This window comes from Oryzias latipes, chromosome 7, assembly GCF_053564925.1.
Source record: "Oryzias latipes strain Hd-rR chromosome 7, Olatipes_Hd-rR_3.1".
Lineage (NCBI taxonomy): Eukaryota > Metazoa > Chordata > Actinopteri > Beloniformes > Adrianichthyidae > Oryzias > Oryzias latipes.
The window spans coordinates 10,382,997-10,398,433 of record NC_136243.1 but is presented as its reverse complement, the minus strand read 5'-3'; positions in this window follow the sequence as shown (position 1 = coordinate 10,398,433).

Below are 15,437 nucleotides of genomic sequence, written 5' to 3'. Positions count from 1 at the left end.
GGTCGGCGTAGACAGTCTACGTCGAGGTGGAACGCTGAGGACAGCGCAGACAGTCCGCGATGAGGACGGCGAGAATCGCTTGGCATGAGTGGAGACACCGAGGACGGTGAAACAGGAACGGGGCGAGGAACCAGCGTGTCCAGTGGGGAGATGACCTGAAGGCATGAGACAAAGGGTGAGTACACGGCTTGGATTTTCTAGAGCAAAGTTACTTTGACTAGAGGCCAGACGTAAGCACCGGAGTGAGTATAACGGACTGGCGCTGGATACTGGTTTGGATTTCCTTAAGAAGGTCTGCAGGATGATGAAGTGATGAAGGGCAGCTGGTTCCAATCAGAGAGCAGGGAGGAGGAGGCAGCTGACGGAGGCACCGTGACAGTACCCCCCCCTCAACGACCGCCTCCAGGCGGTCCAGGACGGCGATCCGGGTGGGCCCGGTAGAAGTCCTCGATGAGGGAACGGTCCAGAATAAGGGAGCGGGAGATCCACGAGCGCTCCTCCGGACCGTACGCCTCCCAGTCCACGAGGAACTGAAACCCACGGCCCCGGCGACGAACATCCAGCACCCGACTGGCCGTGTACGCAGGGGCGCCGTCAACGACCCGGGCGGCTGGCGGGGAAGCGGACGGCGGGCACAACGGGCTCTCCTGGAAGGGCTTAAGCTGGGACACATGAAAGGATGGGTGTACCTTCAGCGCCGCCGCAAGCCGCAACCGCACACAGGAGGGGTTTACGATCCTCTCCACAGTATATGGGCCGATGTATCGAGGAGCCAGCTTAGAAGAAGTGTTCTGGAGAGGTATGTCCCGTGAAGAGAGCCAGACCTTTTGTCCCGGCTGGTAGGTGGGACTCACAACCCTGTGGCGATTTGCGATTTGGCAGTTCCTCTCCCTTGTGCGCAGGAGGGCGGCCCTGGCTTGGTCCCAGATGCGTTGGACACGCCGAAGATGATGCTGGACTGAGGGGACTGCCAAATCCAATTCCTGCGAGGGGAATAGGGGTGGTGTGTACCCGAGGGACGCTTCAAACGGGGACATACCGGTGGCTGACGATGGGTGACTGTTGTGATCTTGGCAGGATCAGGACGGATGTTACCAGCATCCATGACGAAACCGAGGAAAGAAATCATGGGTACATGAAATTTGCACTTTTCTGCTTTGACGTATAACTGGTTCTCCAGCAAACGTGAGAGAACCTGCCGGACATGGTGGATATGTTGATCCTGGTCCTGAGAGTATATAAGGATGTCGTCGAGGTAGACAAATACGAAACGATTCAAAAAATCTCGAAGCACATCATTCACGAGGTTTTGAAAAACGGCTGGGGCGTTGGTGAGCCCAAAAGGCATCACCAAATACTCAAAATGACCGAGCGGAGTGTTAAAAGCCGTTTTCCACTCGTCCCCCTCCCTCATGCGAACCAAGTGATACGCATTCCGGAGATCAAGTTTCGAAAAGACCCGAGCTTCTTGGACAGAGTCTAGAGCGGAGTTAATGAGCGGAAGAGAATACTTGTTTTTAACGGTGATTTGATTAAGCTCGCGGAAGTCGATGCATGGTCGTAATGTTTTGCCTTTCTTCTGAACGAAGAAGAACCCTGCACCGACCGGGGAAGAGGAGGGACGGATGTGACCAGAAGAGAGGGCTTCCGGAATATACTTCTCCATGGACAGTTTCTCAGGACCGGATAAATTAAACAACCTCCCTTTAGGTAAAGTGGCGCCTTTTAATAGTTCAATAGAACAGTCGTAAGGCCTGTGAGGAGGTAATGACCCAGCCTTGATTTTACTAAAAACGGTTCCCAGGTCATGATAGCAGAGGGGTACCTTCGATAGATCGATGACCTCGGGATCAGGATCGTGGCAAGGTGGTACTGAGGGGATGGCAGAGCGGAGACAGTTGGCCATGCAGGTGTTACTCCAGTTGGTGATGTGGAGATTGACCCAATCGAACTGTGGGTTGTGAGCACGGAGCCAGGGGAACCCTAGGATGATGGGAGATTGGGGGGATTTAGTGACGTAAAATTGTATGAGTTCATGATGATTACCAGAAGTGATGAGCTGGACCGGCTTTGTGCGATGGGTGATATGAGTGAGGAGCTGACCCCCTAAACCAGCCGCCTTGACAGGAAGTTCCAAAAGTTCTGTGGGAAGGTTGAGTTCAGAAACCAAGAGGTTATCAATAAAACTTTGCTCTGCACCAGAGTCAATGAGGGCTTTGCATTCGAGGGTCTTAGACAAAAAACATAGCTTGACAGGGATATACAGAAAGCGTTTCTCAGTGGTGAGAGATGATGGACCCACCCGCGGCCTGTCGTCTAGCGGGGGGTCCTGGTGTTTAAACGTAGCTTACACTGATGAACGAGGTGTCCGGCCTGACCACAATAAAAACAAACCCCCTCGTTTCTTCGCCTCTCCCGCTCTTCAGGGGTGAGCTTTGAATGTCCGATCTGCATCGGTTCTTCGGAGGAATGTCCAACAGATATATGAGGAATGGCGTGGGCAAAATCAGCAGCAGTGGGCGGAGGGTGAAAATTAATAGTGGTCTTCTTATCATGACGGGAGCGCTCTACCTGGCGTTCCCGGAGGCGAACGTCTGATCGTAAAGCAGCAGCGACGAGCGCTTCAAAGGAACTAGCCTCTGGCTGAGAACATAAGTGGTCTTTAATAGAGTCTTTGAGCGATTGGTAAAACACCCCTTTCAGGGCAATATCCGGCCAACCTGCCTCAACCGCTAGAATCCGGAAATCAATAAGATGGTCACTCACGGATCTGTGGCGTTGTTTAAGGGCTAGCAGTCGGCGGGTCGCTTCTTCTTCCTTGCGGGGCTGATCGAAGACCAACCGGAATTCCCCTAAGAAGCGCTCGAAAGGAACTTGATATATGGGATTCGCCGTCAGGTAAGCCTGCGCCCATTGGAGCACTTTGCCCCGGAGAGAGTTCACCATTAGGGCGATCTTGCTGTGGTCTGCGTGATAGTGACGTGGAGCCTGCTGGAAAATCAATTGGCATTGTAGAAGGAAGCCCCCGCAGGCCTCTACGTCACCCTGGAAAGGCTCGGGATGAAGCCGGATGTTTTTGTTTGTTAAGCTAATGGTAGCGGGGCCCGGACTTCCGGTGACGGGGACCGAGGAGCTGGCTGTGGCGTTAGCAGATTGTTGACCGGTTAAGTCCACCAAGGCTTGAGAGATGCCGTCCAAACGACGAAAAAGGTCCTGTTGAGCGGAGGCCATCTGGTGAAGGGTTTCGGCTTGGTGTCCCAGGGCTATACCTTGCTGCGCGACCGCCAAGCGAAGTCCTTCCGGGTCAGCTGGGTCTGGGTGTGGGCCAGTCCGTTCTGTCATGGTCGGACTACTAGGGAGACCCAGATGCTGGAACCCGGAAGAAACTCAGGAGCCGAGGTATAGTCAGGAGGTTTAATCAGAAAAGGGGTGAAGGTCGTGGATCCAGAGAACGGCTGGGAGCAAGTTGGAGCTCCGAGGACAGTGTAAGCAGTTTGGACGATGGGGAGCGCCGAGGTCGGCGTAGACAGTCTGCGTCGAGGTGGAACGCTGAGGACAGCGCAGACAGTCAGCGATGAGGACGGCGAGAACCGCTTGGCATGAGTGGAGACACCAAGGACGGTGAAACAGGAACGGGGCGAGGAACCAGCGTGTCCAGTGGGGAGATGACCTGAAGGCATGAGACAAAGGGTGAGTACACGGCTTGGATTTTCTAGAGCAAAGTTACTTTGACTAGAGGCCAGACGTAAGCACCAGAGTGAGTATAACGGACTGGCGCTGGATACTGGTGTGGATCCCCTTAAGAAGGTCTGCAGGATGATGAAGTGATGAAGGGCAGCTGGTTCCAATCAGAGAGCAGGGAGGAGGAGGCAGCTGACGGAGGCACCGTGACAAACATAGCATATTAAATTATAAAAAAGCTCTGCGTAGAGCTAGAAGCCAGTACTATTCAACCTTAATATCAGAGAATGGAAACAATCCAAGATTTCTTTTTAGCACTATTGCTAAATTAACTCGCAGTCAGAGCTCAGTAGAACCACATGTTCCTGTTTCTCTCAGCTCTGATGATTTTCTTACAATTTTTGATAGTAAAATCTCAAATATTAGACATAAGTTAAATCAAGTTATTCCTACTATCAGCCCAGAACAGGCTGAAGCGGTAGAAATGGAGGCATCCATAGAAACCTCTGTAACATTAGACTGCTTCACTATTGTGGATCAAGCGGAAATAACATCAATTATTACGTCCTCCAAATCCTCAACGTGTCGCTTAGATCCAATTCCCACTAGACTTTTTAAAGAAACTTTTCCCCTAATTAATGATCCCATATTAACAATGATAAATACCTCTCTGGAAACGGGTTACGTGCCACAGTCTTTTAAATATTCAGTTGTCAAACCTCTTCTGAAAAAGCCCAGTTTGGATCCTAGCATCTTGGCCAACTATAGACCGATATCAAACCTGCCCTTTATTTCTAAAATCCTAGAAAGAGTTGTAGTTAAGCAGCTTTACTGCCACCTACAGGACAACAGCCACTTTGAAGACTTTCAATCGGGGTTTAGACCCCACCACTATACGGAAACTGCACTAGTTAGAGTCTCTAATGACTTGTTATTGGCCTCAGAAAAGGGACTACTTTCTATTCTGGTCCTGTAAGACCTCAGTGCAGCCTTTGACACTATCGACCACAGTATTTTACTCCATAGATTAGAGCAGGACATAGGGATCAGAGGATCTGCTCTCCAGTGGTTTAAATCCTATCTGTCCGATAGGTATCAGTTCATTAATGTAAATGGCCATTCCTCTCAGTGCACTCGAGTCAACTATGGAGTCCCACAGGGCTCAGTCTTGGGACCGATCCTGTTTACGCTTTATATGTTACCCCTAGGAAACATAATCAGGAAACACAGCATTAATTTTCATTGTTATGCTGACGATACGCAGTTGTATTTATCCATGAAGCCTGACCAGAATGACGATATAGAGAAACTGAACGCCTGCATCAGTGACATCAAGACCTGGATGACAATTAATTACCTCCTCTTGAACCCAGAAAAAACTGAGGTCATTATACTTGGTCCTAAAAACCTCAGAGATGCTCTGTCTGCTCAGATAGTCTCCCTGGATGGCATAAGTATAGCCCCTAATTCCACAGTTAGAAACCTTGGGGTTTTATTTGACCAGGACTTATCATTTAAGGCTCACATATCTCAGGCGTGTAGAACTGCCTTTTTTCACGTGCGGAATATTGCTAAGATCAGAAATATACTTTCTAAGAGTGATGCTGAAAAACTCATCCATGCATTTGTTACGTCGAAGCTGGATTACTGTAACTCCTTGTTAGCAGCGTGTTCTAAGAGTTCCTTAAGAAGTCTCCAGCTTGTTCAGAACGCAGCAGCTAGATTGTTAGCTGGAACTAGCAGAAGAGATCACATCACTCCTGTGTTGGTTTCGCTCCATTGGCTCCCAGTTGATTCTAGAATCAAGTTCAAGATCCACCTGTTAACCTATAAGGCCTTACATGGAATGGCCTCGTCCTATATTAAGGACCTCATTGTCCCTTACCATCCAATAAGAACACTTCGCTCGCAAAATGCAGGACTGCTTGTGGTTCCTAGAATTAGTAAAAGTACGGTTGGAGGTAGAGCGTTTAGCCACCAAGCCCCTGTTTTATGGAATAAGCTCCCAGCTAATTTAAGAGAGGCCGATTCAGTTTCTAGATTCAAAGTTAGACTGAAAACATTCCTCTTTGGACAGGCTTATTGTCAGACTAGCTAGTATTCAGAGATTATTTAACTTAATGTTAATTTGTTTAAATTAAACTTAATAATAACTATTTGTTTTAAAAGGCTGCTAGAAGTTGAAGCTGGGGTAACTATGGTGCTCCGGGGTTCTGTCCTCTTTTCTCTTCTACTTCTACCCTTCCTCTCTTCTCTATTCTTGATCATTATTCATCATTTAGTTCTCCATGCCTCTGTTTGATGCAGTGCGATTCATGTATTGTCCCTCTTTTCCTATCCCCTCCTGGGGAGTGGGAGTGCTTCCAGACTCCAGTTAGCTCATCCGTGCTCCAGTTCCTGACCATCTACCTCGCCTTTGCTCCTGCTCCTACACCTGGCTGTGGTTCCTGTCTCCGGCTCGACTCGCGCCTTTGACTGTCCCCCTAACCACAGCTGGATGAAGCTCGTCTGCTGGACTTTTATATATGTAGTTGTAGATTTAGATAAGTTAATTCTTCTCTAAGAGTTCTGGTAAATCGCCTGTCCGTCCTGGGGGAGGATCCCTCCTTCATGTGGGCACCCCTGAGGTTTCTTCGTTTTTTCCGGAATCCGTTTTTTTTAGGAGTTTTTCCTCACCGCAAAGGGGGGTCTAAGGGCAGGGATGCCAGTATAGTTTAGTCAGTTTGTTAGTTCATTTTAGTATTTTCCTATTGAACTCTTTGTATTCATGATCCTTTTGAGTTCATGTTTTACTTCGAAGCCCATCCAGATGACTGTTGTTGTGATTTTGGGCTATACAAATAAAATTGAATTGAATTGAATTGAATGAGGTATAAAAGGAGCTTGAAAAGAGAAGTGGTTGATGGGGAAAACAGTAGATTTATCTTTGTCACCATTTGGAAAAGCCTGCACTGAAGTTTTTTACTGAAGCAAAATGTTTGCAGGAGGTCATTTAAAGTAGAAAAAACAACCCAAAACATATAAAAACAATAGACAAACAAATGCAATCAGTATTTTAGTCAGTAAGAAAATTAATCAAATTGAATTAAACTTAAATAAGTTTTCAGCTATCATACACAAGATAAAAAGAGGAACTTGCTGTGCTCATCCTGAGTATGGGCACCAGTGGTTGTCCATGAACTTTGCAGGTTTGAATTGAACAGAACCAAAGAACAAACAAAAAACAGATATTTTTAAACCTAAGATTTGAAAGTGAAAGTTTTTCAGGACTATTCCACAATCCTGGAAAAAGGGAGATGGGAATTTTTTAAAGTTTCCACCATCAAATAAGCAAGTCTCTGCATGTAAGGCGTCACATGACAACAAACTTCATGGCAGTTAAAACTAAAATAATACGCAACATTATTGAAAAAACCCTGAGGACACTGCCACGTTAGACAGAAGTCCAGCATAAAGTCCTGCAGGAACAGAATCTCACTCGAAGATGACAGATCGATGCCCAAATATAATCAACAGAAGTCATTACTGTTTAATTTACTCAATTTACCATTCACAAACATTAAAAAATTAAAGATTTGAGGATTTTCCCTCACTGCATGACCAAACAGCAGCTTTTTCAGGAATTCTAACTTTTTGCTCTTTATAACTTCAAATTACATGAAGCAGGCAGTTTTTGAGCAAATCAAAGAGGATTAACTGTCTGATGAGTCAGCTGAAATAAGGACAATCCTTTGAAGAAGATTTTGGTTGACATCAAATGTGCTCAAGGCTGGTCTCAGGAGGAAACTCAAAGGTCTTGTAGATAATAGCAGTTCAGCCTAACCACAAACCCTGGTGTCTATGTTTATCTGAAAACACAACCAGTCTCTTTTATCAAATACTCTGAGGAGGCAAAGATCCCTATTGATATGTAGGGTTACTCACTCAAGATGCAGAAAACAATTTATTTTCTGTAGCTCTGATTTACTCTAAAGCTCCACTCTGATCATCTTTAAGGGTTCCCAGTTGTGTTTTAATTACGATTATACCATTTTCAGACAAATCAAAAAATGTGTATCATTTTCTAGGACATAGTTTTGGTAGAGCAGCAGTAGTTCATCAGAATTTTGCCTCTGACTTGTTGGTGGGACTGTTGGCGCAGAGCAAACCTGCCCACCTCTGGTCCATCTACATTAATTTTCGTAAATGATAGAAGAGCTACGGTGGTCGAAAGAATTTAAACACTGGAGCTGAAGCTCTGGTGTTAAAGATCTGTAGAACAAATTTAAAACCAGCTCTCTCTCTCTAAGCTCTCTCCTACTGGCTTACAGCCCCTCACAACCTAACCTAAAACCTTACCGGTGCAAAAGAATTTCGAGTGATGTTGCAGCTAGCCGTACAATTATGAGCCAGATAACAGCTCAGAATGCAATTTAAGCCTATATTTCTTTATGTCTGTCCTCCATCTGAAAAATGCCACAAGAATGTGTTAAAAACACCAAAAACAGTTTTCTTGGAAGAGTCTTAAATCGTTGAACACTGTAAATGTTGCTGATGACACCTAACACCTTTTACACAAAATCAACGTAAATTGGATTGTTCTTATGCAGAGAAAAGTAGCTTTAGGTATCGGATTTGCTGTGATATGCAACACTTTACGCATGTAAAGCATTGTTACGCAACACTTCACATTGCATAACCCTGAAAGCCACTTCTTTTCCACGACAGTCAGCTGAATCACATTGACTACATAAGTACTTCCCTGCTATATAGTGTTGCATGTCAGCGCAGGTCTGTTTTTCTGTGCTTCAGAATCCGCTGGAATTGCGAAGATTCCCGTAATGGTTGAAGAGTAATGGCAGTCGAAAGCCCCCTGGGCCTAAAGCTCTTGTGTTAAAGGTCTGCTGAACAAAGAACAGGTCAGATTTAAAACCAAATCAAACTAATTGAATAAATGGAAATTGCAAATTGGAGAGTAACAGGGCTGATGGGCTGGCAACCACACCATGGAGATGGAGGTGTAGCTTAGGCAGCTCTTATAAAGCTTCCAGAATCAACCAGACAAGCCAGACAGACTGCAAAACCTGTAATAATTAAGTATATCCATTTTAATCAAAGATAAATGTTGAATTTTAGGTTACCTCGCAAGGGTATGCATTTCATTTAAAGTTAAGAGGGGAAAATAAAATTACACCAAGATGCATGAAGAAGATTTGTCTCCCAGTACTGTAGTGAAACATTTTAGTTGCTGAAGTCTTTGATCAGGATTTCTGTGTAGTATTCTGTTTTGCACAATGAGCTCCTTTTCAGGCACTGAGAAAACAAAAAAAAAAAAAACAATTTCTTTCTGTCATCAGTTTCAGAAGCTCATGCAATCAGACACGACATCGACTGTTTTTTTTAGATTTTCTTCTGCAGCCTGGTTTGGTAACATTTTTCTCTTAGTACAGGCTTATATTAAAAAACAAAACAAAAAAAAAAGCCACAAAATTGATGTTCGAGTCAAGACTGAAGACCAGAAAAAGAAAATCTCTAAGACATGAAGACACCTGCTTGAGTGCAGATGATGCAGCATAAGGGAACCAGAAAAGAAGATATTTAATGGAATAGTTTACTTTGAAAATGTTACCAGTTTTAATTGACATTTATAACAACCTACTGTGAGGATAAGAGGCTACATAACATATTTCAGGGCTAAAGCAGACCTTCATTTGCTCGTCATTTTCTCTGACCTTGCTCAGGGATCTGAATCTTAACAACTGTGAACTGTACTCTCAAGTGGGATGGTCTTCTCTGTCCACCAGGAGGTTCACACACTGGTGGATTTTTATATATTTTAAGGCTCTTCTTGGACTTTTACCTTCCTACATTTGCAGCTTGAGCGACTGTGGAATCCTACGGACGGCGTTCCAATGACCATCTGTTGCTTGCCGTTCCATTTGCCTGTACAGAACTGGGAAAAAAAGGCCTTTGTCTTTTCTGCCCCCTCCACATGGAAGACTCTACAATAATTCTGGAAATTTGTTTTTTATTTTATTGTAAAATTAATTTATTGTTTCTCAATGGGACAATTCCTGGGTAAAAAAAAAGGTTACAGTCCCTGACAAAAGTCTTGTCGCTTATCCATTTTGTAGAAACAAAAGCGTATAACCTCGCTTTTAATGAATCCATTGGTTTTAGAAATGTCTCATATGAAAGCTAAAACCCTCCCAAATTATGTTCAATATGCTAAAATAAAATTGCTTCACTGAAGAAAGATTGATCATTTAATGAACACAGGTCACATTTTGGCAAGACAAAAGTTTTGTCGCTTACATAGAGTAATGTGTAAATTTAACAAATAATTTACTTCAAAAACAAAAATATGTTGCATAACATCAGTGAATTAAGTAGTGCTACTGTGAGATCCATATTTAATATCTTGTATGACTTCCATGAGCTTGAAGGACAGCAGCCATGCGGTTTGACAATAATTTATACAATTTATCGATGAAGTCATCAGGAATAGTGGAGCAGTGGAAAAAGGGGCTGGCCTTGGATTTTCAGACCAACAAACGGTCCTCCCGAGCAGTTGTCTTGCGGGGTTTGCCGGATGGGCTTGTCAAAAACATCTCCAGTCTCTTCAAATCTTTTTCTTATTCTTTGTACTTGACGCTGAGACACATTGAAGGTGTCAGCCACCTCAGCAGTGGATCTGGTCTTTAGCCTCTTGATATTCAGCGCTTTGGTCTCAGGGTGAATCTTAGGCATGTTGTCTGAGGTCAAGTTGCAGTTGATGTGAAGGCCTGGTGTGCTGGGGTTCTTTTTATACACACCCACTGATTGATTGATCAGTAATTGATCACAAGTGAGGCTGTAATCTAAGATTGGGTGCATCATATGACAAGGCGACAAAACTTTTGTCTTGCCAAAATGTGACCTTTCTGTGTTCATTAAATGATCAATCTTTCTTCAGTGAAGCAATTTTATTTTAGTATATTGAACAGGGGAGGGTTTTAGCTTTCATATGAGACATTTTTAAAACCAATGGATTCATTAAAAGTGAGGTTATATGCTATTTTTTCTACAAAATGGATAAGCGACAAGACTTTTGTCAGGGACTGTAGATAAAAAACAAGGTTAAGGCTACACATCGTAAACATCGTAAAGGGGATTTTCAAAATTCCACGGGGGTTTAACAGACCCATGCAGCAGCTAACCAAAACCTTTTGATCATCTCTGACATTTGGAGTCTTCCTTTTTTAAACTTTAAGCCACTGAAGCTTCTAAAGCACGAGGTGAGAACCCACTTTAAGTACGAATACTGTAAACTAATGTTTTTTTTCTTCCACTTTCTAAACATAATATTGTTGCATCACAAACAGTTTTTTTATATACACCTAAAAGAATAAGCATCCACACACAGGAAGAACTGTTTTTCTTCTTTTCACGTACCTAGGGTCATGCTGAGTCCTGACCACAACTGTCTGTGAGAACTTGAGTGTCCATTTCACCTTTTAGCACCTTCCTACTGTCATGGTGGGGGATGAAGGAAGCACCCAGGCGCAGAGAGGATGAGGAGGCAGAAGATTCCAGGGAAACAAGGCTTTTAATAACTTAAACTACAAAAAACAAAACCACTGCAGAAAGCAGGAAAACTCGAAATACTTCTACTACTACTTCTTCCTCCAGCAGTCCAAAAGCATGCTTCAATCATTTTTTTGTTACTGGCATTCATCTCAAATAAGCAGTTGTGTTTACAACAAGCAACACCCATGCAACATCTTCAAAACCACAGTACTTGACAGAAAGACCACATTGAAGAGCACATTTCGTCAGTAACATAGCAACTGTAGACTTTCTGAATGGATGCTTGCAGAGGGACTTTAGGTTGGCTAGCAGGTAATCAGCTCTGTTAAAGATTGCAGGATACATGAGACATTGGTCAAAGGGCAAAGGATCGCTTGCAGCCAGATGTGGAAAGGCTCAGCACAGAAACATGTATAGATTTACAGATGAGAATTTTTGCAATAATACAGATTCTTGCCATGGATACAAACTTCCTGGCTTTAAATTATTAATGTTCTTTTTCCCCAAGCTTGCTTCTTCCTGGTCATGGTCACTAAGGTTTACAGTGAGTCCAGCAGCCCCATTTAAACATGCTTGTTTTTTTCTTTTCAAAAACCATTTTATGTACCTGGCTGCACGGTGGAGCAGTGGTTAGCCCTCTTGCCTCACAGCAAGAAGGCCCCTGGTTAAAGTCCCAGCTGTGGGACCTGAAACAGAACAACCGTGAATGAATGAATGAACAATGTTTCTGCAGGGTGCAAACAATGTAATCCTCTGTGCATAAAAAAATGCAAACATTTATTTGAAAGGGCAGAACATCTTAAAAAAGCAATAAACATAATTAATCATAACAATATTAATGCTAAATTTTGAAAGCAAATTGCTTTCCACTTGTTGAAAAAGTTGCTATTGCTTAAAGTTTTATTTTTCTCAACTGCTATGTTTCTGAACTGAAAATGCAGTCACAGCGTTTTTTTTTTTTAAACATTACCGTAACTCAACTTCTTAACTCTCTGCCTGCAGCAAGTTGGACTTGTACCAGCCTGCTCTTTGGAGCTGCTGCTCAATCAGAGATTAACCTGAATCAGGAAACATGACCACTTCATTCCTGTTTTTACATTTGCATAGTGTCCACAGCTTAGTTAAAAAAATTTTTTAAAGTACTATTGCAAGTTGATGAAGCAAACAGTAGTAAAGAGGATTTTATGTTTGGGTTAGGAGGATTACAAGAGGAGAGGCTTTTCACTGTTTTGCCCTCTGTTTCCCTTTAATGAGCCACCCAGTTGCAAGAATGTGGACTGAATCCTGCATCACTCAGACTGATGAATCCACTTGGATGAGCAGTAAAATGTTTCAAAGAAAAAGTAAATTGCTGTGACTCAACTTCAATACTTCACCTGGATAATTGAGAACCTTCAAAGTGTAATAATTGTGTATTATATCTCATTTGCAAAAATGTCTTCATTTCCAGCCTTGATGTTTTTCCTATTAGTTACAACATTCCTGAATTCCGGATGTGAGAGTGGGAAAGTGCTTGTGTACCCAATGGATGAAAGCCATTGGACAAACATGATCAAAATACTGGAAGTGTTGCACTCAAAGGGCCATCAAATCACAATCCTCCGCTCATCAAACAGCTGGTAAATTTCTGAATCTTCCCCTTACTACACCTCCATCACCATCCCTCAGGAAAAGCCCCAAAACGTAGAGAGCTAAACCTTCATGGCCACTTTCTTGAGGAAGACTTTGGAGGGCCGTCAATACCAAGGCACGCTATGGGGACTTTTTGAGTTTTACAGATATTTCAGTAAATTGCTGAAAGAAAACCAGCAGCTTGTGGCAAATCTGGCTGCTAGCATAATGGAGAACAAGACTTTGGTAAAGGAACTGAACCAAACCAAGTATGATGTTTTTCTAACGGAGCCCGTGTTTCCAGCTGGAGTGCTGTTGGCGCATCATCTAAAGCTTCCACTGGTGTTAAATGTACGCTGTAACACAATGCTGGTCAAATGGCTGCCTCAGAATGATATCCTTGGCCATCCCAAAACCAGGCTCTTTGTCACGCCTTTACAGGGCCATTTTTCACAGAGTACCAATCTTAGGTATTCCCCTAATCTTTGACCAGCATGATAACTTGGTGCGTATGGAGGCCCATGGTGTGGCCGAAATCATTGACATAACAGCAATGGATGTCCAGTCTGTGACAAACTCTCTAAAGAATCTTCTGGACCCAACAGAACCCTACAAGCAGAACATGATAAAACTGTCGCGGATCGCGATCAACCAATAAAACCCATGGACAAGGCTGTTTTCTGGATAGATTTTGTCATGAGGCACAAGGGTGCTGGCCACCTTCACACAGAGTCATATAAACTGTCGTGGTATGCCTACCAATGTTTAGATGTGATGGCAGTCTTTGGAGCAGTTGGATTGTTTATCTTTACATTTATCTGGATTTCTTGTAGATGTATGTTTAGATGCCTGACAAGAATGAAGAAGTCCAAGGTAGAATAAATGATTAATAAACACTAAAAAATGTGTAAAAAAGTATAACTCTGAATACTTTGAATGCTCCTAAATATGACATGTGATGGCTAAATAGATCTATAATCAAAATATAAAGGTCAATCAAGAAAAAAAAATTTTAGATTGGGTCATTAGTTTATTGTTATTAGTAGATAATCAATTGTATTACAGTACTCCCCCAGTATTTAGGGGTTTAGGGACTAGAGGGACCTGCGAATCTGCAGTATCTGAAAATACAGAGAACCTCTACCCCACCTGCCCCCCGAAGAATGTCTGTCACTGATTCTTTCTCGAAAAAAAAACATTTTGAATAATTTCTGTGTCTTTGTAAAAATGTTTGAAAGAACATTGGATCTTGCTCAACATAAAGAGTTTTTGTTTTTTATTCGGAGCAATAGGGTCATTTTCTATTTGTGCCATAAAACCAGGAGGCCATGCTGCCTCCTTCATCAGCTAAGACCAAGAGGTCCTGGAGCGAGATTTGAGAGTCGGGCACGGCGTGTCAACAACAACGAGGTTTGTTGTGATGCTCTAAAACAATGTTGTTGTTTTTTTGGTTTTCCCTCTTTTTTTTTTCTTTTTTTTTAGGGGAGAGTGCAGGGGCGGGGCGACAAGGGTGGAAGCTCAATTGGGGCATGTGCGGATTTAGTTTTTTGTTTCGTTTTTTTTTTCACGTGTGTGTGCTTGCCACAGAGTGGGGTGTTCTTTTTGTCTTTAATTTGGTTGCCACTCTCCTCCACGTGGGTCGGCCCAGCGCTCTGTTGGTAAGCCTCGGCCGTTGAAGGGTTTTCCTTCCCAATTCTCCCTCCCCCATTGTGATTTGTGTCCCAGGTTTTTAATATATTTTATCTGTAATATTATAATCATTATTATAATTATTATAATATTATCATTAGTAAAATGAATATACTCCAGACTGGCTTCCTAAACACGAATACATATAAAAATAGCCAAATTAGTTAGTCTTTTAAGATTTTGCTCCCTCCAAAGAGCCATATATCCCGTCTCTCCTGCCTATTACCATAACACCAACTGCAGCTGCTGTATTGCATAGGTCTAGATCAGGGGTCGGGAACCTATGGCTCGCGAGCCATATATGGCTCTTTTGATGGTCACATGTGGCTCGCAGACAAATCTTTAATTATACTTTTTTTTTCTTTTTTTCATTAGACCAGTCCTTCTCGGGCGCGATGCGATGCCAGAGGCGCGCAGTAGTAGCGGTGCTTGGAGAGAAAACTATCACTTACTATTATCTATTATTTCACAGAGTTTGTACCACCCGGAAACCTGTGAATTGCCGTGCCTAAAACTGCGCGCTCTCACGGGAGCGCGGAGACGGGATGTGTGAGGAAGAAACCAGAGGGTGGGGGTGGGGGGTGGAGTTGTGGGCACAGGTAGCAGGTGAATCGCGCAGGGATTGTAATAACGTAAAACCTGCTACCCGTCACTCACTGCAGCGTGGGTGTGTGGGTTTGGCTCCAGGTCTGCATGTGAGCAGTCTTTCTCACATGTAAAGAACATTCAGACCAACCTACGATCACGTTTAAAGTCTCAACGCCTCATTTATCAGCAACAGCATAACAATATTATTAAAAAGAATCCACAGACTTATTGTACTTTAAAAATGTTGAAATTACATCAAATGCACACATTCACTTGTATATTTAGTTTTAAACATATCGTTGCTTACTGACGTGGACTGG